Source organism: Haemorhous mexicanus, chromosome 6 (assembly GCF_027477595.1).
Source record: "Haemorhous mexicanus isolate bHaeMex1 chromosome 6, bHaeMex1.pri, whole genome shotgun sequence".
NCBI classification, from domain to species: Eukaryota; Metazoa; Chordata; class Aves; order Passeriformes; family Fringillidae; genus Haemorhous; species Haemorhous mexicanus.
The window spans coordinates 34,746,432-34,768,026 of record NC_082346.1 but is presented as its reverse complement, the minus strand read 5'-3'; positions in this window follow the sequence as shown (position 1 = coordinate 34,768,026).

The following is a 21,595-nucleotide window of genomic DNA, read 5'->3' as shown; positions in this document are numbered from 1 at the left end:
TAATAAGAGCTCTGTTTTAGCTTGAATTTTATTTATGGTATCTTTTTCAGATTAAATCACAGTCCCCAATGGATTTAAATCCTGAACTTTGAAAACAACATTTTTGTATACACTCAAGTAGCATTATATTTTAAACAAAAGCGGTTCCTTCATTTGTTCCATAACTTCCTCAAATTCTCAGTTCAAGGGTACATTTTTCATCTGGAAGATACTAAAATTGGTGTCACCTTTCTTCTGCATTGACAGTAGAGGATTAAAATGGTTGCACTGAAGCGTCTTGTATTTTCTCTTCTCCTAATTTATCACAACCAGATATTGCATGGGAAGTTAAGGTGGGGGAGAGAGGGGAGGGAAGATGCCCAGCTGACAGACAGCAGCTCTACCTTGCAGAAGATTCATTCCACTGCACATTTTGAATCTGCTGACAAGAAACTTGCAGCACAAGTAATCAGAGCCTTCACAAGATTGATTTTGTCCCCTGCTGGTATATGGCATATAGGGGAACAAGGTTCTCATCTCTCAGTCTAATCTTAACTATTTAGAAGCCATTACTGCAGGATTACAAATCATCTCAATACCTTTCTTGTGTTACTTAGTTATTTATTAGGAAGTCCAGCAAATTAGTCAGGTAACATTATATAGTGTTCTAGTCCTGAAGCTCTTATTCAACGTGCTGCTGGATTATTCCCTTAATTTACAAATGCTAGTAAATCCATGAAGTTCTGTAAACAATACTGCATAGTGCTGAGGTGCTGAGTGTAAACATTTAACAAATTTTTAATTTTTTTTCTAAATGCAGAGAAGACTTAGGAAGCGGTATATATACATATATATATATATATATATATGTACAGTTCAATTTTCAAAGTGACTCAAGCAAAATTGCAGGTGTGTTCTGTCCTAGGTTTGTAAGAAATGCATAAAGTCAACTTGTCATAGAAACTTAATTGAATCTACTACCTATACAGCTCCAGAAGGGAAGATGTAGGAAAAAAAAGGAGAAGCATGAGATTTATCTGATGTTTCATTGATGTATGGTTATATAAAATCTTAAGTAATACAGATAATGTCACACAATATTGCAACATATATTTTCAGCTGAACATTATAAGACAATAAGGCATAAATGGAAATTAAAGAAAAAAATCTGAATGGTTGTCAGGGAACACTTTTTCATTCAGAGAATCATAAACATATGGAATGGTGTGTCAGGCAAAGTTTCTGAGATAAGAAGGGAGTAATTACAAAACAGATTTATATCCTGAGGAATAAAGTACAGACAATGGAAAAAAGCTTCAAGTAAAATGATTTTTAACCCTCACTAGAAAAAATGCTCATGATAATCGTATTTAATAGGTTACATCTAATTTTCTGAAGTTTGCCTTCTATTCTTTGGTCAGTAATGGAATATAAATAGACATATGTAAGTCATCCACTCATGCTTAGAGCTACCATGTACTTTTAATACATATCAGTATATCAGAATGCAAACACAGAAAATAAGATACATTCTGTTGCTCTGTCCCTACTGAAATAAATTACTTGTTGATGTGAGGATATTGGATTCTTAGAGCATACAAATTTTTGATATTAGAAAATATGGCACTCAGAGTGACTCTTCTGAAGTGATGTGTAAAAATAAATAATCTCAATAGATAAATGCATTAAAAGGCAGCCCCTGGGGCAAATAAAAGCAGCAAACATATTTTCATGTGTGAAACAAGTAATTAGAGAAAAAGTGATAGAAAACTGTGAACTAGGACATTTTCCCATTGTTGTTCCAAAGCAGGGCAGGGGTGGGAAGGATGTCATTCAGCCTTTAATCCACTTTAAGGGGTTCAGGCAGGAGAAAAAGCCTTTGTAGAACATTTATAGTCCTGTCTCAACAGAAAGAGTGGGTTCCCAGATTCCACATTCCTTTATAATGTCCCAGTATATATACAAGTTATGTTGACAAATTAAATAAACTATATTTACATTAAGGCTCCAAAGAGCTATGGAAAGACATGAGTTTAACTTAATTAGAAAAGAAGCCCAATTATAACTCACATACTTAAGTGGTATGTGAATTATACCACAGCCATTCTCTTAGCCATTCCACTACTTCAGCTTTTCTTCCTCGGTCAGAAAATCAGAAAGCAGAAAACGTATAATATCTAAGTGAAAAGAAAATGTGCAAATCTAAATCTCTTGCAAAATAATCCAAACTCCTATAATTTTTTATAAGCTTTCCTGTCCAGAAATAAATGTTTCTATGATACACAGCTGCTTGCAATGGGGCTGCAGCTTGCTGCATTTTGGATGTGGAAGGTCTACCACCAAAGTGCTGCACAAATGGCTGGTGGTGCCAAAGGGATGGCAATGGCAAGACAATCATCTTGCCCATGAAGAATTTTCCTACAACGTTGTACAGTGAGTATAGCCTACCCAAACCATCACATGTGACCATTTTTCTCTGGGACACAGCCATACCCACTGGAACTATCCTTTGCCCAGAAATTCTAGTCAAATAGACAACCTTGTCACTTTCTAGCTAAAAGGTTTCACTGGGTGAAATATAGGAAGAGAAAGCAAATACCAGGCATTCAATAGCTCAATTCTAAATAATTTCATGTCCTGAGGATGAAACAAGGTGAGTTCTAATAGGAGACTATATGTCATTTCCTTGAGAAGGAAAATACTCCTTTCATACTTCTGAGGGGAAAGAAATTGTTCAGTAAGGCAAGTTAAATCATGCTAATGAGCAAAACCCTATGGTTAGAGTTTAGAAAAGTTAGATTTAACAAAGACAACATGAACACTGTCTGTATCTATCACTAAGAGATCATCAATCATAGCTATATCATAACTGCAACAAAATCCATACTTAAAACAGCATGGCAGGAATCAGAGACACCTATATTATCAAAATGTGACCAAATGTACTTCAACATTACCTCTCAAATACATCCAGCAAAACATGAGACATATTTCAGCACTGCTGTTTTGCAGGTAGTGAAGGGCTGGGGTCCAGTGTTCTTTTCGTTAACAAAAAGAATGAAACCCTACCAAGGAAGCAGCTCAGTTCAAGCCTGTCTTGATTTTGCTTCACTTCATCAGTGCAGGTGGAAGCATTAAAAAAAGGAAATAAATAAAATAAAATGGATGTGAAATGCCTTGCAGGAAAATATTAGCACTACAATCAAGTCAAGGAAGTCACATTCACCACAGCCTTCCATCTGAATGCCTCTGCTGGACAAGAAATTGCCCTGTCTGTAGCAAAAGAGTATTCTCACTTTCACAGTCATTGGTTGGAAGGGAAAAATTTCCTAGGCAACAATCTGAGATTTTACATCAATAGAAATTAGGAGTATGAAGTGTCTTTAAAATGTTACCCATAATCAATATTTTAAAAAGTTGCTGATGCCTTTCTTGCATTTTCTTACAAACACACTTATATCATAAATGTTGGTTTTAAGTTTTGCCATGAATATGCCACTTAATAAAAAATCATTACCTTAACTGAAAATAAAAATTATGATAACAGCAATATAAAGTATAACTGTAATATTTGGAAAACAGTTACTAAAAGCTGAGGACATGACTACAAACAGAAATGGTCCAATAAGACCATACATGACTGCTAGTGAATGTGGAAAGAGGATGAGAATATGTGAATTTTGCCATAAGTAGAAGTAGCTGCTTCAGATGGAAAGCCATGAGGCTAAATTTAGAGGAGATCTAACTCAACATTTACCAAAAGAAATGATAGCAATATTTACAGCATTAAAAGCTTGAGAAATGAAAGTTTTGAGTGATTGAGAGATGAGTTCCCTCACAGTTCTAAGAGTGATAGAGGCCTTTCCTATATTTTAAATAAATGAAAAAAAAAAAGTGAGTCATGCAGAAATTGGGGAATAGAAATCAGAGCCCAGGGTGTTATGAGTTTGTAATAATGTTGGGGAGTTGTTTGTTGCGGGGGAAGGGAAAGGGGTCCAGGACTTGGTGGGGGTAGGAGGGGGACAACTCAAAGAGTGATTGGGCCGGAGCATCAACCAATCACTCGACACCCTGGGGAAATGATTGGTCCAAAATGAGCCCCGGTAAGGACCAATCAAAGTGCCCAAATTCCACCAATCGGTGCCGGATCCAAAAACCCACCAATCCTGGACCAGGAATTTGTTATAAAAAGGGGAGTTTTCTGTTCCTAGGGGGACTTTTTCTTTGGGTTTATTTTTTCTTTTGAGAGCTTTTTCTTTTGGGGCTTTTTATTGGGGTTCTTCTGGTTCCTTTCTGGTTCCCTTTTTGAGCTGTTGTATGAGGATCTGGGCTTATCCCAGATTCTCTGCTCCCACCGACTGGTTTTTAAATAAACGAGAGCCTGTTTCAATCGCTGTCTGAGATCTGGCCTCGTTCATTTTTATAACACAGGGTGTAAATTTTTGTTAAGCGAGATAAACTACAAATGGAGCCAAATGGACATCATGGACATCCCCTTACCTTTGCCAGTGAAAAGCCATATGAAAGTGATATCTGGGTTTTGATTTCTTTAGAAATGATATGGTCAAATCCCGCTCTTATTATCACCATTTCACTATGCATTTGTAGAATGATACCAAATGCATACATTACTAATTTTTATTCCTGTAGAAGGTCTTTCTATCTTGGGGAGCCCAAAGGAACAGTCATTTTAATTTGTAAAGGTAGAACTTGCATATTGTCACTGCTAGTTTCAATCTGCTCCAGGTCAGACTTATTACTGAAAGCTAAAATCTCAAACATGCCTCTGAAAACATATTTGGAAATCCTGTTTTGGTTTGACAGTGGAAAGTGCATGAGTATACATCACAGAGCAGCTGTAACAATTGACTCTGCCTGCACCTGTCTTGGCCCTCAGCCCTCTCAGTTCCCTTGGATGATCAAACTGCCATCTTTCGTGTGATTTCACGTAAATACAAGAATATTTTCAGGAGAAACATCAAAGTAAGCTGTAAAAATTGTGTTTGTATTCAGCACTGGAACATTTTGTGACACGTAGGACCAAATCCCAGCATAATGAGGCAAGAAAACAGGAGATTAGCATGTAGAATGAAAACGTAGTTAATTTAAGTATCTTTTCACAGTAACTTCCACAGACACAGTACTTTCATAGTATTTTCTTTTCTATCATTATCTCAGTCTCTAATTTTGCAGCTCTCATTAATATGAAGAAACCAGATTTTCACCAGCTTCTGCATGGCTGCTTAACCAGTGCTCTACAGTTCAAAATGAAAGACAGCAGACATCAGCAATCATCATTTTGTAGAGTACTTAAACTGAAGGCAGAACTATGATGTGAATGGAGGCAGGGATTTAGCCCTGGCAAATAGTTTCATTGAAGAAAAAAGAAGTGATGAAACAAAGCGATATTTATTCCTGGGTTGCAAAAAGAGGGCTGTTTGTGCCAAACAAAATGAGTGCTTGAACAAGACATATTCAGAATATAATGCATATGAATCACTTTGTACATGTTCCTTGATAACACATCCGTGCATGGTGTTAGTGTCACTCTAGGCATGTTATAGATTTACTGTATTACATACAATGCAATTATTGATTTACATAAGTATTGCTATTTTTCCCCAAATGTAACAGATTTTAGCTTGAAAGGACTATAAACTGAGAGACTTGCTATAGTTTAAAATTGGCAGCTGGTAGGGAGATGAATGCCAGGCAAAGTGAGTGTACAGGAGGTTCCTGCTGTTTCCTCAGGGAAGCGTCCCTGGGTGAGACATCTGCTGCTCAAACTTCACCACACATTTTTATCAGGTGACACTCTGTCAATACCTAATCCAAATGCTTCTTTTATAAAGTGTTCTGATTAAATGAAAATATAATAACTTTCCATTTTCTCTTAAAAATGTCAAATCTTCTACTTGATTCCCCCTCCCCCCAATGTTTTATTAATGAATGTATCTTTTCATTGGTATTGCAAGTCCAATGAACAGTAACTTTTCCATGCATATTCATAATTTTGTGGCATGAATCATAAAATTCAAACCCATACGTGCACATTCTGTTCAAAATACTTGCTCTGCATTCACTGCGTCAGTATCTGAACTCTCAGTTTATTTATCTTTACAAGAACTCTTTTAGGTAAGGGACCATTAGAGCAGGTTCAGTATGGGACTTAGCTAAAATTGCCATGTGTCCACACACACACACACACACACACACATGAGCACACACACACACAAACACACCCTTCCCCAATGCCTAATGCTGAGAGATTTACTTCCCACAGTATGCTCCAGAATCACACATGGGATTCCCTAAAGCATACGTGGGAGTTAGGCACCCTTTTCTTCCATAGGCAGTGGCTCTGGAATTTTTTTCTGTATGGCAGCACTACTTCAGCAGAAGAGGTGAAAAATGTTCCCACCCAAAATAAGCTCTAACCAGGAGATTAAATTACTCTTGAGAGGTGGGAAATGAAAGGCTGAATTCTCTCAGGAAGAGGAGGAAATTAAATCTGTGTTTCGTGAATCCTGACAAGACCCCTCACCAGTGGACCATCATATAAAGGGGACATATCTTCCCTGTATTTTAAAATAGCAGCTGCAGCTGCATTTGAAGAGGTTAGCTCTTCTGTTTGCATACCAGATGCGCTCTCAGGACCAGATGAAGCCTTCCAGTCATCTTAGGTGGATGACCCACTAATTTCTATATTTTAGCCAGGATCAAATGCAATCTGCTCAGTCCTAATAATTTGGAAACACCAAAAAATCACATAAGCACCCAGAGAACCTCTAAAGCCAGAATGCTTGTGTGCTGCAGGCATCTTGAGGGTTAAAGAGAAGCTAGGCAGGAGTTTTCAACAACGCTGTTTTTGAATTAGTTGTCTCATCTCTGTGAGAACTGGGGAGGAAGACAGTGAGCTAAGGTCATGAAGGGAGTCTGGCAAGGCACAATACAAGATCCAGAAGTCTTAGGTTCAGCTGCTGAAGTATTGTTTTATTTTAATTGCTAAACTATTAAAAATGTTTCTGTGGAAGAAGTATAGTTGCAAGAAGCAGTTGGTGATACATTCTACTCATTTTGGTGTGTTTTAGAAACACCGTTAGCATAAATCTTCTAGTGTGATTTGCACTTCACTTAATTTTATAAATATATAGACAAGCCTCAGTCTGCACATCAGAACCAGGAATGTTTTTGTATCAAGAACCTCAAATGAGAAAATCTGTAAATGAGTTGGCTGTTTTCTCATCTGTTCTGTGCCCCTCTTGCTGCCCCTTCTGCTGTCTAAGAGGAAACTGCTTTTTTTTTTCCACTCCTCCAGGTTCTGTCTCACAACTGCTACTGCTTGACTGATGGATGGAGGGACACAGTAAAAAGAAACACAACCTTAAATTTGTAACAGTCAGCAAATAAGCATATCATAGCAAAAGATTTTAAAAGAAAAAGCTTAGAAGCTGAAATCAGAAGGTGATTTTACTCCATAAAAAAATTTCATACTCTTATCATGTCAGTTGGCTTTACAGAGCCACTTGCTGTAGCTTGTATTTTGGGCATACCTCAGTTCCTCATCTGTAAGTCTTCTCTTGGATCCAGCCAAGGCCCACTCTTCACTCTCTTATCATCTGCTCGGTTTGTTCAATGTAAGCCCTTCTCAGTGTGCTTGCTATTCTTATTTTTGAAGAATTTTTTTGCCCATTTCTCCTTCCAATTTCTTCAGTCGACTCACTCAGCCAACCTTTTCCAAGCCTTTTCTTAGTACATGCCTCACTACAGAATAGGAAGATCTATCACTAAGGCAAAAGCCAACATTTTCAGCTGTTGTTTATTAGAGTAGCTTTATTGACTTAGTGGGCTAGCTGAGGATCTGATCCCTTCAATTTAGCAAAAAAAAAAGAGCTTTTATCCCTCTGTCCTCGATTTTTTTCCTGAATGAATTGTTTATAAATTATAAGAAATATCTGTTGAAAAACTTTGTATGAATCCTGATGGTAGATTTTGTATCATGAGTTTGATAGATTGGGAAAATATTGAATAATTCAACAAAATACCCTCTCTTCTGATGAGCACTACAAAACAGATTATTACACATATTCCACCTGTTACCTCTTGCACTTGGTGTTGGACTTACCTCTTCAGCACTTTTACTTTACTTCTAGTCACTTCCACACCTGATTGCTGGCATATGTATGCGAGGAAGTGAATGGAGGCACAGGATTCATATTATTTCTGCAACTGAAAAGCTTGGAAGCACTGACAGCGCATAAGAATTGTGGACCTTTTGAATAATCTGTTCCATGTGCATGTGATTGGAGGCAAATCTCAGTTCAGATATGAAGATGGCAGAGAACAGTTTTATGGACCACACAACACACAATACATGGCTGACTTCAGTTATCTGTAATCACCTCAAGTTCTGAACTCTAATAGATGGGGTGGTTAATTCAAACATGCATTGCCAATTTTATACTGCTTGTTGGATTGAAGCAAGCAAGGAAAGATCCCCACATCTACAAAAGTCAAAATTAAATTGAAGTCCCATTCATTAACAACCTGGTAATTAATGTAATATCAGGAAAAAGAAAAAGTTTTCTAGCCTTTGTGCAAAGAGAGCTATATTTTAGGTTGTAACTGGTGTAGGAAAGGACAAATAACTCCCAGCTCTAAAGCCAATATTAAAGTTGCATCTTTAGTGGTAACCAGACCATTTGCTCAAATTACTGGTAATAAGACAAAAGACAATGTTTTCTTATTGAAATTATTAATGTTTAAATGATAAATAGAATATCTACTTCAATAATATAGGCTTCATGGAATATTCAAATACCATTCAAAATGGTAGTGCTTGTTACATCAATATAAAATAATTTAATGATGATAGTGTCCCTTTTCTGGCTTAACATACAACTCCTCAACCAATAAAACACCCATATGATCATTTTAAGAGTTAGATTACTTAACCCAAGGCTTTTTAGGCGTTTGCAACACTATTCTTTTAGCACTGTTCTCAAATAGATTATGTGGTTTTTATCAAACACACACCCACTCTCACCATCTGCTGGAAATTTATAAAAAGTATAAGAATGTTAAGGTATTTTTCCTCCATTTATAAAAACTGTGAGAAGTAAAATGAGGGACAAAAAAGATATCTTAAGACAGCTGTTTCTGTTCTGAGGATTTCTTTCATTTAGTAAGATGTAGATAACCTTCTGAAGCTATAGTGCCCTGCAAGCCTGACCCTGCAACCAACACTAAGTTGGAAAGGGTTAGTGAAAGGCATGATGGCCTTCCCCGCTGTGACCCCACTGCAGGGCAAAAACTGCCACTGGAAAAGATGTCAGCTCACTTCAAAGGAAGTGGAAGGTGCTTCCAACCAGGATGTCAGAATGGCTGAAGTTTGGAAATCATCTAGTCTAGCCCCCTGCCGAAAACTGGCTCAACTAAAGTAGGTTGCTCAAGGCTTTGTGAAACTGAGCTTGAACGCCTTCAAGGATGGAGACTCATGGGTTCTCCAGGCAATCTGTTCAGTATTTGGTCATCCTCACAGTAAAAGTGTTTAAATAGATTATCCTGCGGTTCTGTTTGTGCCCGTTGCCTCTTTTTCTTTCACTAGATACCACTGAGAAGAGTATGGCTCCATGTTCTTTATTCCCCCTCATCAAACAATTGTACACACTGATAAAATCTGCCAATTCCACAAAGCCCTGAATTTTTCTTCTCCAGGATAAACAGTTCCAGCTCACCAGTTTCTTATTTGATGCCCTTAATATCCTTGTGACTCTTCACTAGACTTGTGCCAGTACGTTTCTCTCCTCCTATCTTACAAGAGGCTCCTCCTCTTGTATGCTATCTCTCTTCATTTTGCTTTTTTCCAGGAGTTTCTTGTTAAATCATGCAGGTCTCTCAGTCTGTCAGTAAAGATGCTTTCCCCCCAATTTTGCAGGTGGTCCCATCTCTTCCTGCTTGCATATAAACCCACCACCAACATGCACCACCTGCAGACGAGGACATAGTCTCTCTCTCTCCTCACCCAGACCTGGAAATCGGCATCCCTTGGAGGTCTGAGTTGAGGCCTGTCTTGTGTGAGCACCCAGCAGGTGCCTCATCATGAGAAAAAGCTCAAGCAGCCTTTCAAGAACATCTGGCAGATGCTGATAGAGCTTCTTTGAAGTGACCACCCCAAAGCAGCTGCACATTCCTGACAACTGGCATCCTTAGTTTCTTCAAAGGACTCACAGGGTCCTGGTTTTTTACTGATTTACTGGTTCCTGAAGATGCTCCCAGAAGATCTACAAGATCTAGAAGCAGAGATGGGGAACTGCTGCACAATCTGCCTGTCTGTTGCCTGCCTCAGCTAGGTGTACTCCAGGTCATGAGATGTGCTTCTGGAATGCTGGAGTAAGAATGATGTGGAAAAACACCCTGAGAATTAGGGGAAAAGAGGAAGTGTGAAACACAGAGGTCTCTGCAGTTTCTAGTGCAGTGTCTGAGCTGTTCCCTGAAGGCAAGGGTGGTGTTATCCTTCCTGAACGGCCTAATGTGCAAAAAAAGCAAGCGAGGTCTCAGTCAGGGGGAGGCAGCTACCATAGGAGGAAGTGTTGACCTGGACAAGTATTTCCCTGGGTTTGAGAATATGAGTTTTGGTTTTAAACAATGGATAACAGGAAGTCTTAAGCATGAATGGTGGTTCTGAGTGTTTCATAAGAAAGGTGATCTGGCCAGTATCTGAGGATCTTGAGAGCTAAACATGAATTGTGCTTGGGTACCTAAGTGAAAGGAGAACCCTTCAAGATTTCTGTAACAATTTATGTGATGGAAAGTCCATTTGTAATATAATCTGAGCAGCTCAATGTCTACATTTTTCATCTATTAATTTACGTTTATAAACTAAGTGGGCCTTTCCATTGGTTTACTAAGAATTGTTCCAATGTACTCAAAATACTCAATGAGCTGATTTCTAGATGCTGCAATGTTTTGTTTCCCATCACATTTATCCCTTTAGCTCTCCTTTTCAGAGACACAGTTCTTCCTATATTTATCCTGAGCCTGCAAGCTGAATATTCAGTTAATGTTTATAAAAAAATCTCTTGGCTTCCTTGCCATTTGCAGATCACTTATTATTTTTTCTATCCTCCCTCTCATTCATTCATGTAGACACATATACTTCTCACACTTGTAAGCTTCTGCTCCTCCTCTTGTGCAGCATGCACAGAACCTTCATTATCATATGAATACTTCAGTATATGAGTAACATGTATTTTTAATATCAAAATCATGCCCTTCTGTTGTTCTGTGCATGTGACAAAACAGAGATATTGAATTTGAAGGTCTCAGGAAAAAGATAATGTACATATCACTTGTTTATTTAAAAATATCTTTTCAGTATGGACAAAGCAGTTCCAAACATTAATAATGAATATTCACCTAGAAAAATTTAAATGCAAGAACTCTACTGCCTGAAGGACAATATTATCAGTCCATAACTTAGTTTCAGAAAATGCCTACTGTCTTGTCTAAGTATGTATGGAGCATAGTTACACTACTGTTGGTCAAATTAGATCACTTTGTTTGATGATTTGTAAATATCCAAATGGGTTTTTTTTCACCTATGCAGCTAAGACTGACTTTAAGTATTTTATTTCTCATTGAAGCCCTCCAGCAAAGAGAGAGAATGATCCTTGTGATCCTCTAGGGTGTATTCTGATCTCTGTATGCCAGCTCTGCTGTAGAGGGTGGGAGCTGTACATTTGTATTTTAGAAGAGAATATAATCCCCAGGCACTGTGTTTTAAAACCAAGCAGTAAATTTTCATCCCAGTTGGAAGGCAGAATACATTTAAACTTGTTAAAAAGATTGTTTACAGAAGCTGTTGGAAGGAGTAGGTAGTATTTATTTTAATTATTTATTCTTTCATTGATTTGCAAAGGGCTAATAAAAAAAAGAGAGTTGTTTAAAAGCATGGGTTGCTTAGGACAAAAGCAATATTGACAAAATTTTTGCTATTTTTGAGATGTTTGAAGAGAATTCTTTACGACCCTGTGCAGTGTTATGACTATTGCCAGCATTTAAAAGTACTACAGCCAAACCTCCACCTTCTTGATTTTGGAGTAATGCTTGCAGATTTGTTCTCTTTGTGTGTGAGAACACCTGGCTTAATGAGGTCTGCAAGCTTAAATTCTAGCAACTATTTATGCAGGTGATAATGCCCAAAGCATGTGTGTACAGCTGCTTTTAAGAACAGAAATGAAGGCCTTCCCTGTCTCAGACCCTCAACATTTCATGCATTTCTGGAGGGCAGTATGTAAATCCCATGAAATTGAGGGCTAAGAAGCGTCAGTCAGGAGAGAATGCTCAACTTCCTAGGGTATATGCCATGTCAGCAGTGGGCATTTTGAAAAGGAGCAGTCTCCTACAAAGACAGGAGTCACTTGCCCCTGTTTTGAAGAAAAATTTCTATTTCTTTGTGGGACTCTGCAAACAGCAAGAGATGGAGGAAGCTTTTTTTCCCCAGGCATGGTAAAGTTTTTAATTTATTTGCAAATAGTTTTTTTGTTACTCCTCAAATAGCCAGAGACAATATATAACACCTCAGGTTTGGGAAACTGATTTAGGCATAAAATTCCAACAGTTTTTTGAATTTGCATCAGCTTTTTAGAATACGCTCATGTAGTTTAATCTCTTCTTCTGACAGTTACCTTTTTCATCATTCACAACCTTGTTCATGTTTTATACAATGTCAGATAGCAAGTGTCAAGAGAAATTTAAAATTATAGTTCATTTACTCTAGTTAAACATAAGGAAGCAAAAGCAATTACCAGAGCAAAATGATGGAATTAAAGATTCTTCTTGCAACCTAGTTAGGTATTTAGTGTTTGATGAGTGTTGCAAAAGATAAATATATTTTTCAGAGAGGACTGTATCAATCTACAATCACCAATGAAAGCCACTGAACATGATTTAGATATCAAATATAGGGTTTGCAAACAATTATCAATCTTGGACCAGAAGGCTACGAGTTAGATGAGAATATAATTTTCCTTTGTTCCTCAAAGGGTGTTTTTTCTTTAAGTAGTAAATAATGTCTTATAAATCAATTTTATATTTATTACTTAAAACATTCTGAAGCAAAAAGTGAAATTTTAAAGACATCCTGCGTGTGTTCTACAGCAGATATATATATAACCTCATTTGAACAGACTAAATGCATTTTTACTATGAGGATAAAAATTGAATTAGCATAGTCTAATTGCAATCTTACTGCATGCTAAAAGTTGAAATCTAGTGGATTGGTGATTCATTTTGATTGATCATAAAAAGTGAGCATAGACTTATTGTTGTGGTGACTAGTCTAAACTTTCTGCCATGTGCATCTGTAATTTAATCTGTGATTCATACTATATGGCACATTGCACACAAAAATCCTTTTGATTGTTAAATTTAGAGAACTTGAATTTATCTAAGCCTTACTTACAAATATCATATGGTCTATAGAAATGATTTATAAATTCAATGCTGTCATTGTTTTTACATGGCAAACTGTAGTAAGAATTAACTGTATTCAGTTCTGGTTTATTGTGAGGTTATAGCAAGACAAATTGTTGTGCCAGCCTGGGAAAAACATTACAGAACAGTGCCTCAGCATTAAACTTCAGAAAGAGTGGAATGATAGGGAGGGGAAAATTATTTCCTGAAGTTTCTTTTCCCTCCAGAGTGCTATTTGACGCTATTTTTTTACCAGTGTCTTTTGGGCTCCTGTTTCTTTGCAACTGATATTTGCAGGCAGAAGGAAGAACTGGTCCTAAGCCTTGCTCTCTGCTTGCCTGTCCAGCTGCAACTCAACAAAAATCTGCATTAATGTGAAGAAATTCAGGGACATTGTCCCCCTTACTGCTCTTTGTAAGGCTAGTGCCCATTCTCCTGCTACTCCCTGGCATGAGGAAGCAACCAGAGCCAAGTTTCCACATAACTCCCCATTTACCCTTGCCACCATGGTACATTTCATATTCAGCCTCCATACTTGGGTCTGAAGAAAGACATGCTGCTCTTATGAAGCAGATCTCTAGGAGTCAATATGTTTTGACCCAGTTTGGGAAAGGATTTACATATTTAAGTTTTAATGTAACAATTCTTTAAAAAAAAAATTAGAACAAGCTCTCTCTAGATGCCTCATAAAATTAAGAACAAGTAATATACTGGTAAGAGTGCAGTTGGGTATTAATGATATTTATAATAGATTCAGGAAAAATGGTACATGTATAATGACTTGGGTTTTTCTAGGTGTAGAATTAACATGCAAATTTTTCAACTTCCACCTTTTCTTAATACATCTAAATTTATTTTATTTAAATAACAACCAAAGTAAAGATGTTCTCATTAATTTTGTTTGCTTATATAGGGACCCAGTTCTTTTTGCAGTGAGTTGTTACTACTCCTTATGTGACTGAAGTTTATTCAAGCATGTATAAGAGAGTATCTCCATCTCTGAATATCTCTCCATTTTTAGATGTAATGAAAGTGAATTTCTCAATATTTTGAAAGATCTAACTGCAGAGAAATGCAAGATCCTTTTGAAATAGTGTGATAGTTCTATTCTTACCTGTGTAACCAATTTTTCTTCTTCCTAGCTTTAAGACATAATTTGGTTTTTAATGTAACTTGTGGTCCTCTTTTAAATCTAGTATTTGTTTTTCTATTAAAGACAGGAAAAATTGTCACCAGATACTTACACATAAAGAATTATAAAAGTAAGGGAATCAAATGAAAAAGTCAGAAAAACATGTCGGAGAAAAAAAAATGATAAGTTCTGAGCTGTGTTAAATATACACAGCAGGATTATAAAAGTTGTGTCACTGATTAGAAAGTGCTTTGCAGCCACTACCATCTGCCTGTATTGTTGTTGTTCATAAGGGTTAGTATTTTTTTCTGGGTTCTAGCCAACCCATTTGTGTTTAATAATCTGCTGTCCTTTTATACTTTACTCAGCAATCATTCACATTCTGTGGCAATACCAGCAAAACTTTAAACAACTACTTCTCATGTTTAATTCATGCTGGGGTTATTCTCAAATGGTCTCAGAATGCACCCATTCACTACAGCCTTCTTAAAACAGCCTTTGGATATACAAACTTACAGAGTCTTTACTCATTTTCCCAGAAGGAAGCCTTCCACTGTACCGTATTTCCACTGCTCCTAATGCAAATTAAGGAAAAAGGAAAAAAAAAAAAGAGAGAGAGAGCAGGTTCCCATGCAGATGTTCTGCACCTCTTTTTCATGGCCTTCAAAATCAGTCCTCTAGCTAGTGCAAGTGAAATGTATATTTTAGACAAACAAAGCTGGGCTTTTTTATAAGAATCAAACCTCACTATATCGTCCACTTCCCTTTCTTATACTAATATAAATCCACTGGTATAGATAAGTCTGTTTTGGTACCAGTAGAAAACTACAGCCTATTTTCTCTTCAACAGCAGTTTGTTGTGTTTATTAAGATTAAGTAAAAATTAAGATTAAATTAAAATCTTTCTTTCCTTTCCTATTGCTGAATTCAATCATGCCCAAGAGATTATCAGATTAGGGTGGGAATTTTTTTTCCTAAGATTCACCTTTTTTTTTTTAATTAATGAAAATAAATAAATTGGAGTTTGGCACCTAATTCTTGTCTGTGGAATGGGAACATTCCAAGTTGGTGCTTGTGCAGGATATACACTTCCTTGCATGGAGGACTGTTTTTGTGGAAGCAAGTGTGGTACTGCAGAGTGCCTGACACTGAGAACCTCTGATAGAAAACAGTGAAAGCTAAGATCCATTTTACACTTTCAGCTTTGTGACTGTAGTTGTTTTTTAATAGAAGTTGGAAAGATCACTATCCGTGCAAACACTTTGAGAACTTTGAATAACACGTAAGTTTTCTGTGTCTTTGGTATAAAACATACATATGAAGGACAGGTTAAACAGTCCATGAAATGATGTGGTAATATCAAGAATTCAAGTTTGATTTGGGCCCTATTTTCATCTTCATGCACCTGCAATTGTAAAAGCAATTTCACCCTGAAAGTAAAGTAAACCTACGAAATGCATACATTTCAGTTACAGTGAGAAAAGCCTTACAGTAAAATAGCTTTTTTTATTTTAAGGTAAAACTGTCCTGATACTTGCAAAATAACTTATATAACTTATCTTAACTTTGTTTCATTTTGTTTCCTCCCTGTGACTGCTGATTACTGCTTTGTGTTTGCAACCTAGAACTGTTTGGGATAGTCAGTCCTCCTCTTTTATAAAGTTTTAAATATCAATTTCTGAATATGTTTATAGATTTAAAAAATAACAAAAGAAATAATAAAATATGTGAGACAAATATTTAAAGATAAGCAAAAATTATAATAGCATATGTATAAAAATTGGAAAGAATGGAATGTCTTATTTGTTCTTCTTTCAAAAATCTGATGTCATAGTAAAAGCACGGGTTACCTCTGAAATTTAAAGTATTTATGTTGGTTAAAATTGTATTTATATTCATTTATTTTTTTAGAAATAGTTCTATGAAATAAAGCAATTTTAAATTATTGTAAAAGAGGGTTTAAAAGGGTGGAAAATTAGAAGAGAATTGAAAGAATCTTTGAATAGATAACTAAATCTGCAAATTTCAGGAGATACACCACTCTGGATGAAACTAGGGTGAACTTTTCATACTGAGAAATTATTTTATGCTTTGCCACAATACCTCTTATACCTCCCTTGAAGCACAGGGAAGCCTTTGTGCTTAGCACCAGAACAATGAACTAAACCTAGTCTGTGCATCTGATATCACCAGCAATACTTGAAGGTTCCCATGGACGGCCTTGTTTTAGAAACAGCTGCCACACAGCGAGGGCTAAGACCTGATAAAGGCACTGAACCAGTTCTTGTTAAGTGTGTGCCTATTCCAGTTTTCTGTCAGAAACATTCTCACCCCTGTTCCACCAGCAGCAGAAGCAAGAGTCACAGATCCAGTATTTCCTTCTTAGCAGCAATCTCGCTCTGAGCTATGCCGTGGTTAAAGCAGGCTCCAGTAGAGATGCCCTTAATGACATTACAGCACTCTTTGCAGTGATGGAAAAGTTCTCCCGTGTATCCATGGTGCACACTGGACCCATAGAACCACAGAAAAAGAATGGAAAAGAATTTGTTTTAAGCATCAGTATTTGATGATATTCAAGACAATGCATCTAATTTAGGTATCATATATAGAGGTAATATTATTTAGACATAAAATGATGTGTTTAATTGTAAAGAAATTAGAGATTTACTGACCTGGCCCTTTTATGACACAAACAAGACAAGGACCAAGAGATGGAAAAAGCAATATGTGATTGCAGTTTCAACCATGATAATTAGTGCTGTTCAAGTGTCTTGCTAGCTTTATGTTGTTCTATTTTTCCTAAATATTTTTGATTTCCTTTTAAGAGAAGACCAAACAATAAAATCCAGGTGATGAAGAGCAAAAATCAATAAACAAAATTTTGTCTAAGAAATCTGTATTTGTTGGGTTTGTATGTTTTATACTGAAAGCTCAAACCCTTTAGGAAATAATCAGGAAGGAAACGAAGACCAGGACAGTTATTAATCCTGGCGTTTACAACTGCAATGTAGCTCCCTATATTCTCTTCTGCCCCATATAGACAAGAGTTCTTGATTCTTGTGTCCTTCATATTGCCTTGGGGCTTAGGATGCTGCAGCCATGTGCAGGATGGGCAAATATTTTCAGAAGACCTTCCTTTTATCTCTTACTCAGTTTTTCAACCTAGACTTAGAAATCCCCAGTAATGTCTACAAGGAATTCTCAATGCCCTTCTGCTGCCTGGGAAAGCTTTTTTTGGATTGTCAGTGACTTTGGTTGACTATCACAATTTTCTTTTTAATGCAAATAAGAAAAGGAAAATCGTGCTTTCCTCCCCCTTCTTTCCCCCTTTTTTTACTACTTAATATGTCAGATAAAACAAAATGAAATTAAGCAGAACTTGGGGTGGCATTTCTACAGCCTAAGGAGTTTCTCTTTGCCAAATATCATAAGCCATCTGCAATGAAAGAGAATCCATGGAGGATTTTTTTGGCAACTGAAAGTGATAGTTACTTCATATCCTGATAACTTATAGGATTCACCTATTCTGCAAATCTGGTATCTCTTTTTCCTGAGGAGAATAAACTGGTGTTGCTCAGTTGAAGTTAGTGTTATAAATTGAAGTCTAATAAATGAAAATCTGGCCCTTGATGTATGACCTTAAAACTAACTATGAGAGGAAAAAGAATCGAAAGCCAGTCATTATAAGTATGCATCAAAAATCAGAATCAATTGACATAAACATACCTAGCTGTCACTTTCATATAACATAGTGACTCCAAGCTTCTGCTGTTCTGTTAGAATGGCACACTAACCTGTGAGGAGTTGTCTTGGGGAACATAAACAATGGACAGTTACAAAGGGCTGCTAACCAGTTGCCCCTTTTATGATCAGTTTCTAGGAAGCTGTTTCTTGTCAGCTCACTGTTGATGCATTTCTGTTTTGCACAAAATTCTCCATGGGCACCTTCTGCTCCAGGTAAAATGTATCATGTTTATTACTTCATGCAGGCCTTCTGTGGCATTTATCCCATGCTCCTGTGAAAGTGTTCTCAGCATTGATAGGGAACAGGACATAGCATTAAAATTTATACCAGAAGAGAGAATTGTATTTAAATAGCTCTGTATTTAGAGTTAACTAAATAAAAGCATTTGAATGTTATGGGCCAGGTTTTTAGCTGGTGTAAACTGGCTTCTGCTTCTCACCAGCCGAGCATTTGATCCATTGTGTTCAGTCTGGTTAATGCAGCAGCAGGAAAATGCAGACTTATATGTCAATTGAGAATAATTCAAGTGGATAGATGACTCAGAAGGACAATGCAACAGCCCTGTATAGCTATTAATAAGGCTCCTTCAGTTGATCATCTCTGAAAGAGGTAGAAACATGTTACTTTCACGTGAAGAGCTCTTAACTCTTAACAGCCAAGAGCACTTCACATGAAATGTGAATGCATGTTGAATGTTTATTCTTTCATTAAATCATTCTTTGCTATTATCAAACGAATGCATTGTTACGGGATTTCCTTTCACTTTCAGCTATTTCTAGATTTCAATACAAGTGTGATTTGCTGTTAGTACTTGACTAATGATACTATTGTTGGTGTATTAGTTTAATCTAAGCCTGTCACCTTGGTTTTCTGTTGTCATGCACCCCATTCATTCAACAGAATCTTCAATGGACTGGGCAAAATAACAGATGTTGAAACTATCTCACTACTGTTTTAAAATGTCTATGAGATGAATTTTAATCTAATGGAATCTCAGAAAATATTCATTCAAGGTGCTGATTGTGCTCACCATTTTGAAATGCAAATAATGTTCTGAGCAACAAGAACTTCACAAATGTACAATAATTGTTTGTTTGAGAGGTTTTTGGGGGGCAAGGAGGTGTTTAAAATCAAAATAATGGCAGTCAGGGTCTTTAACTTGACCTTTAGATGGAGAAAATAATTGTTTTGCTTGGTTCCTGTGGATGTTGCTCTCTCTGAGACTGAAAAGCTGTGTAATTGAACTGAGATGCCAATTATTTTATATTTAAATATGTGACATTGTGCAAAATCCTACCCTTTATACAGCAGGCTTTTTAATTTCAGGTCATTACCTTTTAGCTAGTGATTTTTATCCTTCTGTTAGTAGCAGCAGTGGAATACCACACATAGATGAAGCATGTTTATTTAAATACCAAAAGTGAAACACAATAAGAGGCTTGAGTTCTTAAAAATTAAATGCAACTCTTTTCCAAATCAGCTGCCTTCTAATTATCTGCTTAGGTGGGGGAACAATTCAGAAATCCTACCTTTTCACTCAGCTTTGATACCAAATTCTCAGTAGCAGTACTTCATCGCTCTCCTTTGAATGTTTCCAGGTGCTAAACTGAAAAACCAAACAAAAGCAAGAACATAAATCACCACTTCCCACTCCTTTTACATTGTGCTACAGAATTGCTTTCCTCCTTGCCTAGTTCTCTTGTGCGCGACATTTCTCAGCCTTACGACTCTCACATTCCTGTGTACACAGGATTCTTATCAACATGACTCTTGAAAAGAAAACAGGAAAAATCCCCCAAACACTACTGACTCCTTGCATTTCATGTCATGCCTGACACACTGAGCCAGGCTTGAACCAGCAGGTGATGGAGGTCTATTTCTACTGACTCCAGGGGCGCAACAGACCAAAGAGGGATATTCAGTACTTGCATTAACATGTGCAACCTTGTAAAATGTCTCATTGGTCTATTCCTCTGCATCTTTCTAACTATTGTTGCTCAATTACTGAACTGAAATTCAAGATCACAGGGGTAAGAGATGAAACATTTCCAGTTTTCTGTTAAATATTGGGCAGTGTGTACAGTCATTTTGTCACAAATACCTGCTTGTTCAACAGTATGAACACAGAATTAATATTCAGTGGGGTTAAGCTGAAGAACAGTCCAAACATAAGTTGAAGAGCAGCCCAAACATAAAGATACCTGATTTACAGAAATGTAAATAAGTGTATGAGCAACCATTGTGTAAAGTTAGCCTTTTCTCTAGGGAAAATATTACTGTCGTTATTGCCTACTATAGCAAGCCAAGAAAACATATTGCTTTTATTACAAATAGGGGTGTCACCTTACAATTTTACCTTTTTATCCCACTCAGAAATCTTCACCAAGTGCAATTTGTGTGGGATTTGTGTGCAAGTCTTCTCCAAGTGGGATTTGTGTGGGATGCTGAGGCCCAGCAGCTAAGACAAAGATTGATTCTGACCAAACAGCTTGGTCATGACAAATAAGTAACACAAGCCAGACACAGAAAAACTGTGAAGGTGCTCATGAAAGTATCTGATACTTTATGCAGCATCATTTTATGTGCATGCCTAGATTTCTGCTTTGCCTCTTCCAGAATAAAAAATAAGCCTTCGTAGTAGTAACTGCAGTTGAAAAGTGGCTCTGTATTTGAAAGATTGGGTTTTTTCACCATTATTATCAGGAGTATAACTGAATCCAGAATATGACATCAAATATTCCTCATGGAGATGCAGCCTAAATTTCAAATTAGAATGTCACCCATGCTATTGGGGTGTTGTTATTTATTGAAATATGTGAGCCTAAGACATAGCTGAAGCTCCTGCTGTTATACTTCTGTGGCAATGGCACCTAGATAAAAAGGACTGACTCTGGCAGCTAAATGTGCATGATGTTGTGAGTTAAAGTAGCATGTGACACCATCCAGTAAATACTGGGCACAAATCTTTCTGCTGTGATAGCTTTGTTGACATGCAAATACAATGAGACATATGTTTTGTTTTGATTTTTCTTTTAAATACAAATCAAACATTTTAAACCTTTTAGAAATGTGTGCTTGTGATAGCAGAGAGTAATGAAATAGAATATGAGCATAGTTATGGTAAATCATTGCATAATATGCAATACTTTCGAGCTACTCACACGTCACTTCACCGTAACATTTGCAGTCTAATGAAATGGTCCACAAATGATTAATATTCTTAAGTGCTTCCCTTTTTCTCTTAAGTGCTTCCAGGCAGAAAA